The sequence below is a fragment of the Heptranchias perlo genome, chromosome 21 (genome assembly GCF_035084215.1).
Source record: "Heptranchias perlo isolate sHepPer1 chromosome 21, sHepPer1.hap1, whole genome shotgun sequence".
In the NCBI taxonomy this organism is placed as follows: domain Eukaryota; kingdom Metazoa; phylum Chordata; class Chondrichthyes; order Hexanchiformes; family Hexanchidae; genus Heptranchias; species Heptranchias perlo.
In genome coordinates this window covers 36,929,715-36,935,732 of record NC_090345.1, presented here as the reverse complement: position 1 = coordinate 36,935,732, position 6,018 = coordinate 36,929,715, and the positions used below count along the sequence as shown (strand labels likewise).

At 42.2% G+C, this 6,018-nt stretch overlaps 1 long non-coding RNA gene across 1 annotated transcript in view; it reads right to left on the bottom strand.

The window, feature by feature from the left end:
• Nucleotides 1–343: 343 nt before the first annotated feature.
• LOC137340141 (uncharacterized) overlaps nt 344–6,018 on the bottom strand; it is a 53,915-nt gene continuing 48,240 nt past the window's right edge. Inside the window, exon 4 of the long non-coding RNA XR_010966718.1 lies at nt 344–1,759. This is a non-coding gene — a long non-coding RNA (uncharacterized lncRNA). The remainder of the gene's footprint in view (nt 1,760–6,018) is intronic.

Here is a 6,018-nt window from a genome sequence, read left to right as displayed (position 1 = left end):
AGAGAGACAAGTTAATGATTTTTGGAGAGAGACATTTTTGCGAACTTACCAATACTAATAACCTTAACTAGAGGAGCACGAGTGCTTAAGAGTCTTTTACTGGAGGTTGACCCCAAAAATTGGAAGTCCCGAGAATTACTGAATTAAATAGTCTTTAGTGACATTTATTAAGGATGGTCATGTTTTTTGACTAAGCTGTGAGCTAAGGGTGGTTTAAAAATATAAAAACAAAATACTTTTTTCCCCAGAGCTTTTGTTCCAACATAATTAGATGTGCCCACCCCTCGGCTTCTCTCAAGAGATGCAGTGGTCACACTTTTGTTTTTAGAAAATTAATATTCAGCTTTATTTACAGGTTAAATAATACATCGAAGTATCAAGATATTGAAAGTACAATCATTTAGAATTCGGTCACAAAGGTTTGAAATTTTCTTATTTCCTTTTTAGGCAGTTTTACCTACACAGTTTGATAAATGACAAATGTGTTATATTTGGATGGATGAAGAGTGTTTGACCTTGATTATAGTTGGAAGAAGAAGTATTATTACGACTACTACTACAGTTGTTGTTGTCGTCGTCTTCATCCTGGGCTCCGTCTAAGCTTCCTAAGACTGGAACCTTATCCAGAAGACTGGTAGTGGCACAAGAACTTATCATTCTTCTCTCAGCTCATGGTAGTAACTTTGATTGACTGCTCGGTGGGCCAAGCTCTCTTCCTACAGATTTAAGGAAAGCACTTCACAGAAGGAATTTCTCTCTCAGTCAAGAGTGGTCTATAAATTTGGCAGCCAGCAGCAAAATGCTTGCTGTGTTTTAAAGTCTGAACCAACTTAGCTTTGAAGGGTTAAGCTAGAGAAGGTGAATCCATGTTTGGGGAGAAAGCAAGTTGCACATTTATTGTTTCTCAGAACCCGAGGAGTGTAGAAATTACATGTTCTTACGGCGGATGCTGTATACTGTTCATTCGTGTACTTTACGTGGTGGCCGTGATATATTTCAGTGGTTGGTAAGGATTTCTGTTACAATCCTTCGGTCATGTTATCATCCAATTAAATATTGGGCAGAAAATGGTGCACTCCAAATCATAGAAAATACGAGGAACTCACGGACCTCTTTGTCACTAAGACTGAGGCCGTCCATTCAGCTGTCTCTTGTGAGAGCTCCTGGGGAAGCAAGCATCACCTGCCTTATTCTGTGCCGGTAGTTGCATGCCAGCTGGACATCGATGGAATGAATTTTATATAGGGCACAGCTTTGTGCATAGGATTCCAAATGGCGACATGGGTTCAATTATTGATCCCCCGTACTTTGGGAAATCAGCCAACCTTTAGAATTGCATAGCCTCATATGTTGCTGCTGCTGGTCAGTAAGGAAAGCGATGAAATTGTTAGCTGTGCCGAATGATGCACCTCTAACCATCTTAATACATTTGTGGACAGCAAACTGACTGGCATTGCAGATGTTCCAAGGGCTAGCCTGGAGCTGGACTTATAAAAATTGAGGGCTGTTCTGACTGATGGTCACTGGCAATGGTGTTTGGATTATGTCTGGAGGTCTTCTCGAAGGAAATGGCACAGCCTCTATCACAGCCTCCCTGCTAAGCTTCAGCTTCTCCAGGTACATCTCTTCCATCATTCCCAGGTAGTGATGGGACTCTGTGTTGCATATTAGCAGAACCTGACCGAAAGCCTTGAATGCTTCCTGACATCACAGACAGAGCTTTCCTGCTCTTGTTGATCTTCATCTACCTATTGCAGTTCTAATGGAGCAATGAATCCAATCTCTAAGATTAGCAACCCTAAAACACGCCGTCAGTGGCAATAGCGCACGTAAGCCACTTTCTCCGCACATTATTTTGGCGGTATGTGAATGAGCTGGAACTATGCAATACACTGCTCTCCTAACACTGCTCAGTCAACCTCGAATAGGCTGGAAAAGTCAATTAGTACCAGGTGTGAGACAGATTGGCAAAGCATGAATTTTAAAAAAATGCTTTAAAAAGGAGCTTTTCTTGGAAAAACTCAGGACATGTTATAAATTACCTCCAATTTTGGCATGTAATTTTCAGCAGTGCCAGGGTCTTCCTCACTTGTTCAAAATAGTTTAACTTGCGCATAGTTCCCACTCTCTCACTTTATTACTTCTCTGTGATTTGGAGCGCTTGTACATTATTTGATTTAGTATTTTGATGTCGACATGCCCTGCAGATTGCCTCCATCAAAAAGAACTGCTCTGTGACACTGGCTGAAGGTGGGAAGACCACATGGTGATTGTGCTGTGAAACTACAGTGAGCAAAAGGCCCGAGAGGTAATGCAACTGTGATTTCTTTGTCGAATGATGGACTTAGTTCTAACTTACATAAGGAAAAGAACAGATTGTATTTTTACTTGTGTATGATGTGACTGCCAATGCAATGCAAAGTTTAGATTGTATTCCTTGTCAAACTATATTCAAAGAAAAAGGTAGGACTTAGCAAAGTTGGGTAATCTCACATTACTCTACATGGTAACAATTTCAGGCAGGAGAAGACCTTCGGTCCATCTAGCCCACTTATCCGCAGTATTTCCTTGGTGTATTTCTTATAATCCTGAATTCCGTTTGTTGACAAGAATCTGTCTAGCTCCTTCTTGAAACCAATTAAGAGTTTCTTGTTCAACCAACTGTGCCAGTAATCTGTTCCAAATACTTGCCACCCTTTTAGTAAAAAAAAAGTTGCTCCTACATTTCCTATTTTCTTTTGGTGTCCTTAATTTGTAAATATGTTAATAAGTAATTATTCATGAAAGTTCTTTAAAGTCCAATGACTGTACAAAAAGTTATCAAAAAACTTATTTTATTAAAGAAGCACAAAAGGAGATGTTTGCAATGACGTATATTTAAAGCAGTGATATTTGTTTATTAGGAGCCTCTTTTGCAGTGTTAGCTGTGCTCCTGCACTTCTAATATGCATGTGTTTATTTTAAAAAGCCTGTTACAGAAAGACTCTGATAAATGTAGTTTTGTTAAAGGGCTCAACTCTTCCTGTGAGCATCTTTTAAAAATTCCTCATTAAAATCAGTGCCTTGTAAAATTTGACCCAAATACGCTTTTGACTTTATTTAAAGATGCTTTTCCAGTTATCTGAAATTACTGCCTCTCCTAGGCCTAATCCCACCAGACGATTGCTTCAGAGAGATTGTGAGAGATCCGATGAAAAGTATGTGCTTCATTAGCATTTTAACCACCTATCATCTCCGTGCCTATTTGCTTTATTAATCCAACATTTAAAAGTAACTCTTTTTCCAAATCATTTCTGTGGGGAAAAAATGGTCAGAAAATCCTGCAACGTTAACACAGGTCCGAAAGGGGTTGGAATTGAACAGAACTGAAGGTTATGGAATTGTACCCCGCCACTCCTCTCCTCTCCCCCAGGAGTCAGCACCTTCAGAAGAGAGGAGAAAATTGTTGGGGGGGGGGAGGAATAAAAATAATCACTCTGGGGTAAATATTGGTCCTCATCACATGGGTGGTAATCTGGCAGAGTGGATCGACCACACGTTTTAGAACCCACCCAATTTTAATTCCAAGGGGCAGGCAATCCACTCCGACAGATTAGCACCCAGGTGGTGAAGACTAAAATTTACCCCGTGTATATTTGTTTCCGCATTCTTTGAAAGTACGGAATTTGGATTATCATGATTTTTTCTCCAGGCTTGTTATTCTAATTCAAATATTTGACAAAATACCGATACAACACCAGACAAAAAAAAAATCGTAAATGAGCCATAAGTAGCTACTACTAAGCCTACTATGTAAACGCAGAGATGATAAAGGTTTGTACTGACAGTTGAAGGGAATGAAGCCAATTCAAATTCCAGTCAGATTTAGTTGAATGCGATGACCAAATCGGTGAGCTAGAGAGGGAAGCACATTCGTTGCCACAATGTCTTGCGTGTCAAGCTATCGAAAATCAGACCAAACAATCTGTGGTTCTCTGCAGCAGCCAAGGCTTAAGAATTCACCCTATCGTTGGTTCTCAGATATGTTTCACAGCTGTGGTATGTTGGCTTCAAGTCGCTTTTTTGAAAATAACTCACCTTTGGTACTGATCCCTAAAACAGGCAACAGAAAGTCTTACTGTGTATCTTTTACAATGACAAAACAGTGGGTGGGGGGAGGGGGGTTATGGTTTTGATATCAAAAACAATATATTTTTCAATAAAATCGAGTGTGTGGTTGAAAGTTAACTTCTATCTTCTGATAGTGTTGCCTTGAAACCACAATCTTTCCCCTGATCCTAAGCTTTAGTCCTCCAATTTTGGCAATTCCATTTTGAAATCCGAATAAAATCATTAATAACTGCATTTATACAAAACATATTGCATTTTACATCCCTTTATAGTGAGCAGGCTCAATAAGCAACAAAAGGGACTTCTAGTATATCGCACACATTTGGTTTGGCTGTATGTTTGACATATGGGCTGGGATTCTTTTGCAGATGTGAGGGGGCAGGAATGGAAAATTGTTTGGGGACTTGCTCCAACACCTCTCCATCTTGCTGTGCACCCTATCCCCTTCGCCATTTCCCACTGCACAGGCCTGGCAACATAAAGTACACCCACGCATATGTGAGTGGGCGCAGTTAGGATGCAAATAAGAGAAGTATGTCCTCCTGACGTATTTCTCACCATTTTCATCTTTGCAATGTTGCATTCCGTGGGGTGCTCGTTAGTCCCTGGTGATCAGTGTTGCTATGGTGGCAGAGGCCACCCAAGAATTTATTATTGCTGGCAGAGCCTTGTGATTGCTCACAGAGAAGCAGATTGCACAGGCAGAAGAGAAAATCTAATTTTCTTTTTTTAAGAAATGTTAATCCTTTTCCATGATGTGGAGATGCCGGTGATGGACTGGGGTGGACAAATGTAAGGAATCTTACAACACCAGGTTATAGTCCAACAGTTTTATTTGAAAATCACAAGCTTTCGGAGATTATCTCCTTCGTCAGGTGAGTGAGTGAATGAGAGTTTCTCAAATCGCATATCTTATATTAGGCTGGGAATCAAAGGTGTCGTTGGTGTTCAGACAGGTTAGCCATGGAAAACAGTACGTCCCAGTATACTGAATACACAATGGGTCAAATTACACAGACAAAGAGAGAAAGAGACCCGAAAGGCAGAGAGAGAGAGAGAGAGAATGTCCAGTTGTATTAAAAACAGATAACTTTTTTTTCCCCCTGCTGGTGGGGTTACGTGTAGCGTGACATGAACCCAAGATCCCGGTTGAGGCCGTCCTCATGGGTGCGGAACTTGGCTATCAATTCCTGCTCGACGATTTTGCGTTGTCGTGTGACTCGAAGGCCGCCATGGAGAACGCTTACCCGAAGATCGGTGGCTGAATGTCCTTGACTGCTAAAGTGTTCCCCGACTGGGAGGGAACCCTCCTGTCTGGCGATTGTTGCACGGTGTCCGTTCATCCGTTGTCGCAGTGTCTGCATGGTCTCGCCAATGTACCATGCTCCGGGGCATCCTTTCCTGCAACGTATGAGGTAGACAACATTGGCCAAGTCACAGGAGTATGAACCATGTACCTGGTGGGTGGTGTCCTCTCGTGTGATGGTGGTATCCGTGTCGATGATCTGGCATGTCTTGCAGAGGTTGCCGTGGCAGGGTTGTGTGGTGTCGTGGACGCTGTTCTCCTGAAAGCTAGGTAATTTGCTGCGAACGATGGTCTGTTTGAGGTTGGGTGGCTGTTTGAAGGCGAGTAGTGGAGGCGTGGGGATGGCCTTAGCGAGGTGTTCGTCGTCATCGATGACATGTTGAAGGCTGCGGAGAACATGACGTAGTTTCTCCGCTCCGGGGAAGTACTGGACGACGAAGGGTACTCTGTTGGTTGCATCCCGTGTTTGTCTTCTGAGGAGATCTATGCGTTTCTTCGCTGTGGCCCGTCGGAACTGTCGATCGACAAGTCGAGAGTCATATCCCGTTCTTACGAGGGCGTCTTTCAGCGTCTGTAGGTGTCCATCGCGCTCCTCCTCGTCT